This window comes from Nicotiana sylvestris, chromosome 7, assembly GCF_000393655.2.
Source record: "Nicotiana sylvestris chromosome 7, ASM39365v2, whole genome shotgun sequence".
Lineage (NCBI taxonomy): Eukaryota > Viridiplantae > Streptophyta > Magnoliopsida > Solanales > Solanaceae > Nicotiana > Nicotiana sylvestris.
Window position 1 is genome coordinate 93,962,638 of NC_091063.1, and position 16,142 is coordinate 93,978,779.

Here is a 16,142-nt window from a genome sequence, read left to right on the forward strand (position 1 = left end):
TTCATGTATTTATACCAAGTAGGGTTGGGCCTAGACGAAATATCCTTTTCCTATCCAAAATAGGAAAACTTGCAAACTTAGTGCTTTCCATCTGTCGCACTGTGCGTCGTACTAATGCTTTTTCCTGCCAGATCACAAAAACCCAGTTTTTGAACTTTGGAAATTTCTGACAAAAGTTTGCACTAATGGCTCACACCGTGCCTCGCACTAGTGTATTTCTTTAGCAGTTGCTTCTTCCTTGAATTTTAACGTCCAGAATTGATCCTCGACCCCCGAACACGATCCCGACTTAATCCTTTGGGCTTTCACTCTTACTTTAAAGCTTCAAATAGCTCGAATTCATTCAATAATATCTACATAGCTCGGAATTACTCCTACAAGGTATAAAACACGCAATTAGTGCAAAACACAAGTGAGTGAAGCTTAGACTCAATTAAAGTGTAGTAAATTAGAGTGCGATAAGCGACTAAAATACGTAATTATAGCCTACCATCAAGACCCCACACTTAAGCCATTGCTCGTCCTCGAGCAATCAAACTACACTTTACAACAACACGACCTTTTTAAACAATTCTCCTAACTCAGACACCAAGAATATTTAAAATAGACTAAGCACAATAGTTTAACATCATCACCTCAAGATTTGACTCACAAGCACCACGCATTTTTCACAACCCGCTCACTTACTCTAACGTAGAGGTCTTGCATTATCATTCCTTTATGAATCAAGTGCCCTCACACAACAAAATAGAGTAGTTCTGCACTCGATAAAATTTAAGAACAATTAGGAACTCAAGATAGAAAGAATTTTCTCACTCTGAGAAAAACATTCATATGCCACAAAAGATGCACCATAGGCTTGCATGTAGTGTACTGCTCTACTAATCGAGCTCATTCAGTCTAAGATCAAGTAGGACTTTAATTGTTCGTAATGTAGGCTGCGGGATGGGTATGATACATTTAGATATAAGAGTGACTATACCTCCCTAAGCACTTTAATACATACATTTTAACAATTAAAACCCTACACTTATGTCAAACCATAAATTCATCTTCTCATCAATATATATCAACTCCCTACTTCTTTAAGCATAATTATATCAAGAGTTACCAAGGAATATTTTTCACAACAATACAACTATTTTTATTTCTTTTCTTTATCAATTCAAGTGGCTCTTACTTTTTTCAAAATAGTGCACCTTTCTCCTTATTTCATTAGTTCTACTCAAAAGCCAAACCAACCACCCCCACTTTAACTTTTACCAAGTTCATTCCAATTCAAGTGCTCATGAGAGGTGAAAAGGTTCAATAGATGGTTTAATTCAAACAAATGGGTAAGGCATGTAATGTGGCTGCCAAAGAAACAGGATTATAGGCTCAAAAGGGGTTAACTACGATACATAACACTTAGGCGGGTAAAATATATATATCTGGCTCAACAAAGAAACGCCTATATCACTTCCAAGGCTGAACAACACTACTATTTTGCTTTGCACACACACGGGGCAAGTTCTAGACATCAAATGCAATGCACAAAATAACATATAACCCTCACACACACATGGCACATAACTCACTTAGGATTGGACTCATCAAGACACTCTAGTCAAAACAGTTAAGATCATACAATTTAAGGTACTTCTACAAGAGTCAAAAACTTAGCCTAAGCGTCACAACCAAAGTACTCACTATTCTCAAGGCATAACAAAGTCAAGATATATTGCTTCAATTCAAATCACAGCACAATGGCTCCTACTCCTAAAAAATAAAACTAGCTACACCCGATTCAAACAAAACCCTTGGAAAAGAACCGTGCACAAAGAAAAACCAAGGGGGAATTATTACACTACCTAACAAAAGAAAATCTTTTTATCTTTTTTTTCTTTCAACTTAAATCCCTCGAGAAAACTTTTGAATGAGATCCATCGTCGGGAAAAGTCCAAGTTTTTTTAATCGATTTATTTTAGGAGCTACTAAAATACTACACAACTATGAAAACAAAAATAAGACGTTAACATTTTTCTAACACACTACTCCTAATTATTAAGAGAAATTCTCTCACCCCATACTTGAAAGAGTGCAGTGTCCCCAATGCACAAATAAAATAAAATATTAACGATGGTGGACAAGAAACTCCCTAAAAGGCCAAAGGCCGAAGAATTAGCAGCTCACGAGTACTTAGACTTCCCCTAGATATAGTCCTTTGTGTGGGTACACCATACTTAGTTCTCATCAACTAGCTCATTTTTTGCACCCTTCCAATGGCTGTAAAGTTGGGTTACCTCCCAATAAGCGCCTAATTTAACGTCACAGCACAATGCAGAATCTCGTCTACTCATTGGCAAGTAACACCTTCGACTTCTGGTGATCAAAGTCGCCTTCATAATAGTGTTTTACTATTTGTATGTTCACTAAGAACGTTCTCTTTCCACCTAAGACGCGTAGCTCAACTGCACCATGTGGAGTGACTCTCACTACCTCAAACGGGCCCGACCATGTCGATTTGAGCTTCCCCAGAAAGAGTCTCAGCCTCGAATTGAACAAAAGAACTAATTGGCCCAGTTCGAACTGCGATTGTGGATATGCTTATCATGTTAGTGATTGGTCTTTTCTTTACATAACTTGTCATTCTCATGCGCGTGCAAGCAAAACTCACCAAACTCGTTCAATTTCATCAACCACTTTCTACCAGCCAATTCTGCGTCAAAGTTCAGCTTCTTTATCACTCAATGGGCCTTGTGCTCAAGTTCTACCGGTAGATGACATGCCTTATCATAAACCATCTTGTAAGGGGAGATTCCGATTGGAGTTTTGCAGGTGGTCTGGTATGCCCATAGAGCATCATTAAGCTTTGCAGCCCAATCTTTCCTACTTGCACTAACCGTCTTCTCTGCTTTATCTCTTTATTTGAAACTTCAACTTGTCCACTGTTCTAAGAATGGTAAGCAGTCGCAACCTTATGTTTGACTCCGTATTTTTCTAAGACATTATCCAATAACTTGTTACATAAATGGGTGCCCCATCACTTATCATCACACTCGGGGTGCCGAACCTTGTAAAGATATATTTTTTCACAAAGTTGACCACAACCTTGGCATCATTGGTAGGTAGAGCAATGGCCTCCACCCATTTTGACACATAGTCAACGGCCACCAAAATGCACTTACACCCATTAGACGTAGGAAACGGACCCAGAAAATCAATTTCTCACACATCAAAAATTTCAACCTCCATAATACCATACAATGACATCTCATGCCTTTTCATAATTGTACCAATTCTCTGGCACCTGTCACACCTCCTCACGAAGTCATGGGAATCTTTAAACAACCTAGGCCAATAGAAACCCGATTGCAACACCTTTGCTGCCATTTTGTCACCCGCATGATGACCACCATAAGGCAACGCATGACAGTCATGTAAGATAGCATTTATTTCGGATTCAGGCACACATCTTCTCATTAACTAATTGATACAAGATTTGAACAGAAATGGCTCATCCCACAGATATGTCCTCACATCTCACAAGAACTTCTTTTTAGCATGAGGTTCAAGATCAGGCAGCATTTCTCCACTTGTAAGATAGTTTACAAAATCTGTATACCATGGCACCTCCCCAGCAGTAACAGCCAACAATTGCTCATCCGAAAAAGTTTCCTTGATGACATATCCCTCAGCTACATGGTTTCGAATTTGTAACCTGGACAAGTGATCAGGCACTTGATTCTCTATTCCTTTACGGTTTCGGATCTCTAAGTTAAATTCCTACAAGAGTAAAATCCAACGGATTAGTGTTGGTTTAGCATCATTCTTAAACAAATACCTAATGGCTGCATGGTCTATGTAGACGATGACTTTGGTTCCAACCAAATAGGCCCCAATTTTATCGAACATCCACACTACAGCAAGAAACCCTTTTTCTATCACAGTATAATTTATTTGAGCAGGAGTGAGAGTCTTGCTTGCATAGTAAATGAAATGAAATATTTTGCTCCTCCTTTGGCCCAATACGGCACCAATGGCACCATCACTAGTGTCACACATCGGCTCAAATGGCTCGTTCCAATCAGGAGCCACTATGATTGGTGCACTCACTAACTTCTTTTTCAGCTCTTCCATGCTTTCAGACAAGCATCGTCAAACTTGAATGGCACATCTTTCTCTAAAAACCTCCACAAAGGAGAGGAAATTTTTGAGAAATCCTTTGTAAATCGGTGATAAAAACCTGCATGTCCCAGAAAACTCCTAGCTCCTTTCATTGAGATCGATGGTGGCAACTTTTCAATTGCTTCCACCTTAGCCTTGTCAACTTCCAATCCATCTTTGGATACCTTGTGCCCTAGCACTATACCTTCACGTACCATAAAATGGTATTTTTCCCAATTCAATACCACATTAGTCTCCTCGCACCTAGCAAGAACTTTAGCAAGATTGGCCAAGAATTCATCAAAAGAAGGACCTAACACAGAAAAATCATCCATAAAGAACTCCACAAACCGTTCTACCATATCGGTGAAAATAGCCATCATACACCTTTGAAAAGTCGCAGGTGCATTACACAACCCGAATGACATTCTCTTAAATGCATAAGTGCCATAATGGCATGTAAAAGTGGTCTTTTCTTGATCTTTTGGGGCAATAGCAATCTGATTATACCCCGAATAGCCGTCAAGGAAACAATAGTATTCCTGTCTAGCTAACTTGTCAAGCATTTGATCAATGACAGGGAGAGGGAAGTGATCTTTTCATGTAGCATTATTCAACTTCCTATAATCTATGCATATTCGCCAACTAGTCACAGTCCTAGTAGGGATTAATTCATTTTGTTCATTCACTACAACAGTCATACCCCCCCCCCTTTTAGGTACACATTGAATATGGCTTACCCACTTATTGTCGGAGATAGGAAATAATATACCTGCGTCGAGCCACTTAATCACTTCTTTTCTTACCACCTCTTTCATGATTGGATTTAGGCGGCACTGATGTTCCCCCACTAGCCTTGTGTCTCTCCTCTATGAGTATTTTGTGCATGCAAAATGCAGGGCTAATACCCTTTATGTTAGACATTGTCGAACCAATGGCATGCTTGTGCTCCCTCAGCACTCTTAAGAGTTTTTCTTCCTGCAATTTAGACAAATGAGAAGAAACAATCACATGTAAAGTGTTAGAACTTCTTGAATATACATAATGAAGATGAGATGGTAAGGGTTTAATTTCCAGTTTTGGGGCCTTCTTAACTGAGGGTTTAGAGGGCGAGTCGATTGTCCTATCCAGAGGCTCAAACTGGGATCCTTCTCTTATGTATTCGCAAGATGCATCCAGAATTTGTAACATCTCTTCAACCTCTTCTTCAAGTTCCAAGTGATTGAACAACATCAATGCCTTTTCTAGTGCATATTATTTAAACATTTTTAGCTCTACGGCTGGTTCATTTATCTCAACCATAGAAATCATGGCCAGGTCCTCGTAATGATGAGGCAACTAAATAGCTCGATATACATTGAAGACTACCTCTTCATTGTCCACCCTGAGGATCATCTTACCTTCTCGGACTTTGATAATTGCATCTCCAGTAGCCAAGAGAGGTTGTAACACTCCTCAAATTTATAAAAATTTTGAGACACGCAAATTATAGAATTAAATTATTATTATTATTATTATTATTTTCTTACCTATAGTGAAAATATATATATACATATACACACACACGCACTTAAATAATTGGAAATACAATTAGTGAAATATAAATAATTTTAATATTATTAATTATCAAAAGTGGGTATCATTAAGTATTAGTTAAGTTAAAAAAATTAAACAAACAAAACAAAGAAAAAAAATGCACGTGACCTAACCCATAAAGTGGGTTTTAAAAAGGAAAACAAAAGGGGCTTAATGCCCTGCACAGAACAGAAGGCATTCTGTTTAAAATGCAAGAAGAGAACTTAAAGCCTTGCAGACAGGTTCGGGTGGGTTCAAAGTGTATTGTGATGCCTCCAGAGTGGGCCTTAGTTGTGTTCTTATGCAAAATGGAAGTTATTGCTTATTCTTCCAGGCAGTTAAAGAATCATGAAAAGAACTACACCATACACGACTTGGAGCTTGTAGCAATGGTGTTTGCATTAAAATATGGCGACACTACCTTTATGGCTAGTATTTTGAAGTGTTTACGGATCACAAAAGCCTCCAATACATTTTCAAGCAAAAAGAATTAAATTTGAGACAGAGAGGGTGGCTCGAGCTATTGAAAGATTATGACATCAATATCCTTTATCACCCGGGCAAAGCTAATGTGGTAGCAGATGCACTTAGTAGGAAGTCAATGGGTGTCTTGGCCCATCTTGCAGTACAAAGGCGATCTTTGGGTCGAGAAATTCAAAAACTAGCAAATGATGGAATTAGATTGGATGAGACCGAAGAAGGAGATATAAATTCTTATGCCTTAGCGCAATCCTCCCTTGTTGCGCATGTTAAGGCTAATCAAGACGAAGATCCGTACTTAGTGAAATTAAAAGAATGAGTTAGAAACAAAGAAATTACTGCTTTCACTCTAGGAAGTAATGGAGTTTTGAAGTTGAATGATCGGTTATTTGTGCCTGATGTGGATGGTCTTAGGAAGGTCATAATACAGGAAGCTCACAGTTCGAGGTACTCTATCCACCCAGGTGCTACCAAAATGTATCTAGATTTGAAAGAGTTGTATTGGTGGAAAGGTATGAAGAAACAAGTAGCAGATCATGTGGCTAATGTTTGAATTTCCAGTTAGTCAAAGCCGAGCATCAGAGGCCTGGTGGCCCTGCTCAAGATATAGAGATACCACAGTGGAAGTGGGAGATGATTAATATGGATTTTGTAGTAGGTCTACCTCGCACATACCGTAAACATGATTCAATTTGGGTTATTGTAGACCAACTGACAAAGTTCGCACATTTCCTACCTATAAAGACGGCAGATTCCGCAGAGCAGTATGCGCAGTTGTATATCAAAGAAATAGTCCTATTGCATGGTACTCCAGTTTCAATAACATTTGACAGAGGCCCTCAGTTCACGGTGCATTTTTGGTAGGCATTTCAGAAAAGATTAGGTACCAAGGTCAAGAAAGCTCTCCGAGTGATGAAAGCATTTGATGATGAAGTTGTGGAGCTGGCTGCTTACCAGCTTAGAGATGTGGTTGGCGCTTGGTTTGAGATGTGGGAAAGGGAAAGAGATGAAGATGATGGTCTGCCTACTTGGGAAGAATTTGAAGAGGCCTTCATGGCTAACTTTATCCCAGAAGAGGATAGGGAAGCTAAGGCTACAGAGTTCGAATAGCTCAAGCAAGGGAATAAAAGTGTGCAAGAGTACTACATGGAATTCATAAGGTTATCTAAGCATGCTCCTCACATGGTTAAGACAGAAAAAGCAAAGATTTGCAGGTTTGTTGGCGGTTTAGCTTACCATATTAAAGATACGACATCAATTGCAGCAGTAGGGATGAAATCCTTCTCCTCTGTTGTGGGATTTGCCAAGCACTTAGAAAAAGACAGACAACTAAGGAGAGAACAAAAAGAGCATAGCAAGAAAGCCCGGACAACGGGGAGGTTTAATGGTACATCCAGCAGAGGTGGAAGGGATTCCTCTAATAAGGAGTATTAGCACCAGCTCAGTCCAGTCATCAGTCAGGTGGTGGGTCTTCCTTCAAACGTACTCAGAGTTATGGAAATTAGTCTCGCCGGAATCAGAATTTTAGGACATCATCCTCACATAGACAAAGTCATACTGAGCAACATTCACACCAGCAAGGTCTTTGTGGAACATGTAAGCGGCAACATTCAGGTCAGTACAAGCTTGGGTTTCATGGGTGCTACCATTGTGGAGACATTGGTCATATAAAGGCCAACTGCCCAAAGTTGCGACATAATTTTAGTGGTGGATCAACTCGTCCTTCTAATTTCTCAGCTACTGCAGTTGCACCCCCTCAGGCTCGTGGTTATCATAATCAGATCGGGCATGGAGCAGGCAGAGGTGCAGACTGAGTTACTCAGGGAGGGGGACAAGCCCATTTGTTTGCTACACTTGATCGTCAGAGTGTAGAAGCATCTGTAGAAGTTATTACATGTATACTTTTAGTCTGCTCACATAATGCTTATGCCATAATGGATCCAGGTTCAACGTTTTCATATGTGACTCCATACTTTGCAATTAGCCTCGGACTAGAACCTGAAAAACTTAGTGAGCCATTCCTAGTATCTACTCCAGTTGGCAAGTCAGTAAAAGCCACCAGAGTCTATAGAGGTTGTATAGTTTCAGTCCAAGGTCACAACACCAAAGCCGATCACATAGAGTTAGAAATGGTGGATTTTGATGTGATCATGGGTATGGACTGGTTGTCTTCCTGCTATGCCATGTTAGATTGTCATGCCAAGATAGTCAGGTTCCAATTTCCAAATTAAGAAGTCTTAGAGTGGAAGGGTCGTTCAACATCGCTTGTAGGTAAGTTTATTTCTTATCTTAAGGCACAACGAATGATAGGTAAGGGGTGTCTCGCCTATTTGGCTCACATTATTAATCCAGAATCAGAACTACCAGCTCTTCAATCAGTGCCAGTTGTTCAAGAATTTCCATAAGTTTTCCCAGATGACCTTCCCAGACTTCCTCCCGAAAGAATCATAGACTTCGGCATTGATCTTATTCCAAGCACTCATCCCATATCTATACCTCCTTATAGGATAGCTCCAGCAGAACTTAATGAGTTGAGAGAACAGTTGAAAGACCTTCTTGACAAGGGTTTCATCAGACCGAGTGTTTCACCATGGGGTGCCCTGGTTCTATTTGTCAAGAAGAAAGATGGGTCTCTCAAGATGTGTGTCGACTATCGGTAGTTGAATAAAGTTACCATTAAGAACAAGTACCCACTGCCAAGAATTGATGATTTATTTTATCAACTCCAGGGTGCAAAGTACTTTTCAAAAATAGACTTGAGGTCGGGGTACCATCAGTTGAGAATCAGAAAAGAGGATATATCTAAAACAACCTTTATAACTCGCTACGGGCACTACGAATTTCTAGTGATGTTCTTCGGGTTGACAAATGCTCCATTTTCATTCATGGACCTCATGAATAGAGTTTTCAAGCCATTCCTAGATACCTTTATTATTGTGTTTATAGATGATATTTTGGTGTACTCTAAGAGCAAGGAAGATCATGCAGAACACCTCAGAATAGCCTTGCAGACCTTGGAGGAGAATGAGCTTTATGCCAAGTTTTCAAAATGTGAGTTCTGGTTGTAGTCAGTGGCATTCTTAGGCCACGTGGTATCTAGTGAAGGAATAAAAGTAGACCCTCAGAAGACAGAAGTAGTCAAGAAGTGGCCTAGGTCGACAATGCCAATAGAAATCAGGAGTTTCTTGGGGTTAGCTGGCTACTATAGAAGGTTTGTAGAGGGGTTTTCTTCACTTGCAGCTCCATTAACTAAGTTGACTCAGAAAGCAGTTAAGTTCTAATGGTCAGACACTTGTGAGCAAAGTTTTCAAGAGTTAAAGAAGAGGTTTACCACTGCACCTGTGTTAGCCTTGCCGACAGGTTCGGGTGGGTTCAAAGTGTATTGTGATGCCTCCAGAGTGGGACTTGGTTGTGTTCTTATGCAAAATGGAAAAGTTATTGCTTATGCTTCCAGGCAGTTAAAGAATCATGAAAAGAACTACCCTACACACGACTTAGAGCTTGCAGCAGTGGTGTTTGCATTAAAAATATGGCGATACTACCTTTATGGCGAGTATTCTTAAGTGTTTACGGATCACAAAAGCCTCCAGTACATTTTCAAGCAAAAAGAATTAAATTTGAGACAGAGAGGGTGGCTCGAGCTATTGAAAGATTATGACATCAATATCCTTTATCACCCGGGCAAAGTAATGTGGTAGCAGATGCACTTAGTAGGAAGTCAATGGGTGTCTTGGCCCATCTTGCAGTACAAAGGCGATCTTTGGGTCGAAAAATTGAAAAACTAGCAAATGATGGAATTAGATTGGATGAGACCGAAGAAGGAGATATAACTGTTTATGCCTTAGCGCAATCCTCCCTTGTTGCGCATGTTAAGGCTAAGCAAGACGAGACTTAGTGAAATTAAAAGAAGGATTCAGAAACAAAGAAATTATTGCTTATACTTTAGGAAGTGACGGAGTTTTGAAGTTGAATGATCGGTTATGTGTGCCTGATGTAGATGGTCTTAGGAAGGCCATAACGGAGGAAGCTCACAGCTCGAGGTACTCTATCCACCCAGGTGCTACCAAAATGTATCTAGATTTGAAAGAGTTGTATTGGTGGAAAGGCATGAAGAAACTAGTAGCAGATCATGTGGCAAAATGTTTGAATTGCCAGCAAGTCAATGCCGAGCATCAGAGTCCTGGTGGCCTAGCTCAAGATATAGAGATACCATAGTGGAAGTGGGAGATGATTAATATGGATTTAGTAGTAGGTCTACCTCACACATACCGTAAACATGATTCAATTTGGGTTATTGTAGACCGACTGACAAAGTCCGCACATTTCTTACTAGTAAAGACGGCAGATTCCGCAGAGCAGTATGCGCAGTAGTACATCAAAGAAATAGTCCTATTGCATGGTACTCCAGTTTCAATCATATCTGACAGAGGCCATCAGCTCACAGCGTATTTTTAGCAGGCATTTCAAAAAAGATTAGGTACCAAGGTCAATTTAAGCACCGCTTTTCATCCACAGACCGATGGCCAGGCAGAAAGGACCATTCAGACTCTCGAAGATATGTTGCATGCGTGTGTTATAGATTTTGGAGGTAATTGGGATGATCACTTGCCACATATAGAATTTGCTTACAATAACAGCTATTAGACCAGCATTGGTATGGCTCCTTATGAAGCGTTGTATGGGCGGAGATGAAGGTCTTCAGTGGGTTGGTTTGCACCAGTAGAGGTGTCGTTGATTGGTCCAGAGTTTGTTTGTATGGCCTTGGAGAAAGTTCAGCTAATTAGAGAAAGACTTAAAGCGGCTCAGAGTCATCAGAAATCCTATTCTGACAAGAGGCATCGTGACTTAGAGTTCATGGTTGGTGACAAGGTGTTTTTGAAAGTTTCACCAATAAAAGGAGTTATGAGGTTTGGTAAGAATGGGAAACTTAGTCCTAGATTTATTGGACCTTATGAGATTATAGAAAAGAAGGGAAACATGGCTTATGAGCTAGCCTTGCCCGTTGAGTTGTCCTCTGTTCATCCTGTCTTTCATGTATCTATGCTTAGAAAGTACATTCATGATGAGTCGCATATAATACCTACCGATACCATATAAATTAAAGAAGGCTTGACTTATGAAGAGATACCTATCAAATTTCTCGATAGGCAAGTAATAAAGTTGAGAACAAAGGATATAGCATCGGTAAAAGTTTTGTGGAGTAATCATGATTCAAAAGAGGCTACGCGGGAGGTCGAGGAAGATATGAGGAAGAAATATCCATATTTATTTGAGTAACAAGGTATGTGAACCTAGGTTTGGCTTGACATTTATATTTTATTTATTAAATACAAGTTAGCATGTGTATATGTCCTTCCTAGATTATACTTAGTTGTTGTAGTAATCTAGGTATGCTAAAGTGTTGTGCTTTAGATTCTTGTTAGTTATTGTGGTACCTCCTTGCCGGAGTGTGAGTAATTAATTTATGAGTTGTGTATAGTACCTATGAATGGCCTGTTATGGTATATTTGGTTGTTGTTGGTGTAGTTGTGGTATTTGTGACAGGGATATTTTTTTGGATAGTCCAATTTACAAGGGAAACTCTGCCGAAATTTTTGAAAATTTAGGGAGTTAGCCAAAAATTTGAGTCCCTTGGAAGAGTGGGTAGTGCTAAGAAAACTTAAGAGGTTCAAGGACCTAAGAAATGATTGTTAGCTTAAGAATAAGGCCCTAGAAACATTCGAGGACGAATGTTTTTAAGGAGGAAAGATTGTAACACTCCTCAAATTTATAAAAGTTTCGAGACACGCAAATTATAGAATTAAATTATTATTATTATTATTATTATTTTCTTGCCTATATTGAAAATATATATACATATATACACACACACACACTTAAATAATTGGATATACAATTAGTGAAATATTAATATTTTTAATATTATTAATTATTAAAAGTGGGTCTCATTAACTATTAGTTAAGTTTAAAAAATTTAAACAAACAAAACAAAGAAAAAAATGCACGTGACCTAACCCATAAAGTGGGTTTTAAGAAGGAAAACATAAGGGGCTTAATACCCTGCACAGAACAGAAGGCATTCTGTTTTAAAACACAAGAAGAGAACTTAAAGCCTTCTGCGCAACAGAGGCAGTCACAAAGTTACTCACGCACGGAAAATTCTAGGGTTCTTTACCAATCACTAATTCTTGAACTCAGGTAAGTAAATTTCCTTATTGTCAATTATCCTACAATGGTAATAGGTAAGAATCGAATAGTTAATTCCCTTCTTCCTCTATATCAACAGTAAATTCCATATTTAGGCGTGAAACTTTAAAATTGATTAAAATGCACTGGTTATGTTAGAATCGATTGTTTGACTGGTGTCAATTGGATTGGGGCCTACGTATTGGCTCGAGAATTATTGAGGTGAGTTGATATAACCCTTTACTAAAGTGGTTTAACTCATATAAGCACACATACAAGGTGTTTGATGAATTGCTTAAAAGAGTTTATATTTACTTAATTGGAGCGAGCACAGTTGCTCGTTTCTCTCTTCAATGCTTCTAACAAAAAGATAGTTAAATACTTTAGTAACAAACATTACTGGACAAGTTGCCTCTTGATTTGGCTAGCAATTGAATTATAATATAAATAAGCTTAACGAGAAAATTTTGCTACTGTCATTAGCTAAGACTAGCTCCAGTTACTTCACAAAGCCTAATCTAATAGTTCGTTCAATGCTATTAAGAAGTTTTGTGGTTAAGATCCAAACTGCCGTTGACACTCATAGTAGTCTTAAAAAGTTAATTATGTCTATTTATGACCTTACCATTTAAGTACAAATAATTTTTAAGCTCCTGTCATAATCCCTGTGCACTTGAGATTTGAAAATATATTAACTTATAAGTGTTCTAGCTAAAGTTTAGATGATTTATTATGATATATGTGCATAAGTTTTCATATTTTTGTGTTATTCTTATATGCCATTTTCATGTTAAAAAATTATGAAGAAACAAAAATCTCCAGAAATACTTTTGAATGTTTATTTCATTCTTATGCCATGTTTTACATTTAAGGATACCGATATGAGTATATATTGGAAGTTCCAGAAAATATTTAGACTTGAAAAGTCACAAGAAGAAGTTTTAGAAAGAATTTTTTTTTGGAAGTATCCTTTATTCTGAGAAGGGGTCATCGTCCAGGCCAAGGGTCCTGACCAAGACGTTGACTTTCTGTAACTACTTGTGCCAAAGTAGGGAGCACAGGAGCCGAGGGTCTCGTTGCTGAGAATTTACTTAGCTAGGCTAAGGTATGATAAATGAGCGCTGAGAACCATGAAGCGAGTGGCACCTCGTGGATTGGGCCTATTCGAGCAGGTTGGGATCGAACCCGTGCCGATCACACGGTGACTGAGACAGAATTAAGTCAGGATAGTTGGAACTCCCAAAGTATAAAGTGAAATATTTTTTTTATAAGAAAGAAAAAGAAAAGAATTTCTTTTAGAATATTTATAAACTGCTATTATGCAATTATTTTAGAATTATTCTTATAAGCTTTATGTTTTACATGCATTTAGAACCTTTTCTCGTAATATATATGTTATTAAAGTTTTGCCCCCTGTTATTGAGACTCACTGAGTACAATGGATGGTACTGACGTTCTCTTTTGGGAACCTATGTTGGTCTGCGGTACAATGTAGGAACCGGTTTTGCAGGCGAGCAGGCTATTGGTTAGGAGTTCTTTATCTTCCAGTGCTATTGGTGAGCTCCGCTTTTGTTCGTAGAGTATTCCTTAGAGTTATCTTTATTTAGTTATTTCTTTGTTTACTTAGAGAACTGGCCAGGAAATCTCATGTCCTGAGCAGTGCGTCAGTTTATCAGTAGAGGCTTCATAGACATAGTCGTTGGGTTAAGATTCAGATGTTTTTGATGATAACTTAGCAGTAATTCAGTAGTTACTACAAATAAAGTTTTGGAGTTGATTTGATTAAATATTTAAATTAATCAAAAGTATTTGGTCAGAGTATTGCCTTGTTGCATATAAAGTTTGGAGTTATAATAAATTTGATAAGTAGATATGGTTCGCTCGGTCATGTTTAGTGATCGGGTGCCGGTCCCGGCTTGTTCAGAAAATGGGTCGTGACTGAGGTCGTCCCAAGATGATATGAGCCAACTCCTCATCCTCATAATCCAGGATGATAAAATTTGCAGGGAAAATAAACTTCCCAATATGCAACAAGACGTCCTCAATTATCCCCTCAAGATAAACATAAGATCTATCAGGTAACTATAGCATCACCGTGGTGGGTCTCGGAGCTCCTAAGCCCAATTTTTTGAACATTGACAGCGGCATCAAATTATTACTTGCACCCAAATCATACAAGGCTCTACCCATGTCAATTTTACTAATCCTCATAGGGATGGTAAAACTACCCGGATCCTTAAGCTTTTTTGGAAGCTTATGTTGAATCTTGGAAGTGCAATTCTCAGTAGGTGTGATGGTCTCAAACTCAGGTAATATTTGCCATCTTAATATAATTTGTATATTTTGGTACCTCAAGAAGCATGTCCACCAAAGGGATGTTCAAGTGTATTTGCTTCAGCATATCTAGAAATTTGTGAAACATGTGGTAATCATTATTCTTTCTCAATCTTTAAGGAAAAAGGGGTGTCACCCTCTCTGATATGTGCTCAAACTCTATTTTGTTGCTCTCATCTACCCCTACAGGTTTTGGCACTCTTTCTTCTTCGAGCCTAGACTGCTCATTTTTCTTCTTAAGCACTTCTACCAACTCTCTACCATTTCTCAATGTCACTACATTGACTTGAGGATTTTTCTCTGTATCACTTGGGAGGGCCCCAGCATGTCTAGTATTCTGATTGTTATCCATTTGCCCTCTCTAGATTTCTAAACTCTGTGTACAATTGTTGATTCTCAGCCATAACTTTCTAATTGTCTAGCAAGAGCTTTTTCATCATGTCACTCAAACTCTCTTATGCTCGCTGTGGGGGTTTAGGTGGCTGATTATAATTAGCTTGAGGCTCAATATTCTGATTTCCACCCCAAGATAAGTTAGGATAATTCCTCTAGTTCGAATTGTATGTGTTACCATATTGAACATTTTGATTCATCGGCCCTCTAGCTTGTTTCCCCACATAGTAGATGGATTCAGGATTCATGGGGCATATGTCACTTGTGTGACCTTCACCACATAACTCGTAGCAAGTAGACATCTGTTGCACATGCTACATCTGTTGTTCTTGGTGCATTGTCATTTTGTTCATCTGATTTGCTAATCTTGCTATATATACCCTCATGGCTGAGAAATCATCAAGCTCAATCACACCTACTGCCTTTTGTTTAAATGCTCTTTATGATTCCCTATCTCCTTGCCAATTATTATCATTAGCAGTAAACTTGTTTAGCAGTATTTGGATCTCACTATACGGTCTTGCCATGCAACTACCATCACATGATGAGTCAAAATTCATCTTTTATGCCTCGTCCAACCCATCAACGAAAGTGTGACCCAGCACCTCATCAGTTTGACAATGATGTGGGTAGTCTCTGAGTAACTTCTTGAATCTTTCCCAAGCTTAACGAAGAGTCTCGCCATCTCGTTGTTGAAACCCAAGAATCTAGTTCCTCAGGGACTTTGTCTTCTTAGTAAGAAAAAACTTGATTAAGAATTTTCTTGCTAGATCATCCAAAGTGTTGATTGAGTTCGTGGGATCCTTTTTCAACCATTCCTTAGCTTCCCCCAGCAATGAAAAGAGAAACAGTGTCAGCCAGACATAGTCCTTGGAAACATTCGGATAATTGTAAGTGTCTGTAATTTCCAGGAAGTTTTAAATGTACCTCTGCAGATCTTCATAAGATAGACCCATATACTGCCTAGTGGACTGAATCAGCTGTACCATGTACCGTTTGAGTTCAAAGTGACCCGTGATATCAGGCTT

At 38.8% G+C, this 16,142-nt stretch overlaps 1 non-coding gene across 1 annotated transcript; it reads left to right on the top strand.

Moving 5' to 3' along the window:
- The first annotated feature begins 15,729 nt into the window (after window positions 1–15,729).
- Window positions 15,730–15,836, top strand: LOC138874324 (small nucleolar RNA R71). The gene has a single exon (XR_011401363.1). It is a non-coding gene; the product is annotated as a small nucleolar RNA R71 (small nucleolar RNA).
- The last annotated feature ends 306 nt before the right edge of the window (window positions 15,837–16,142 follow it).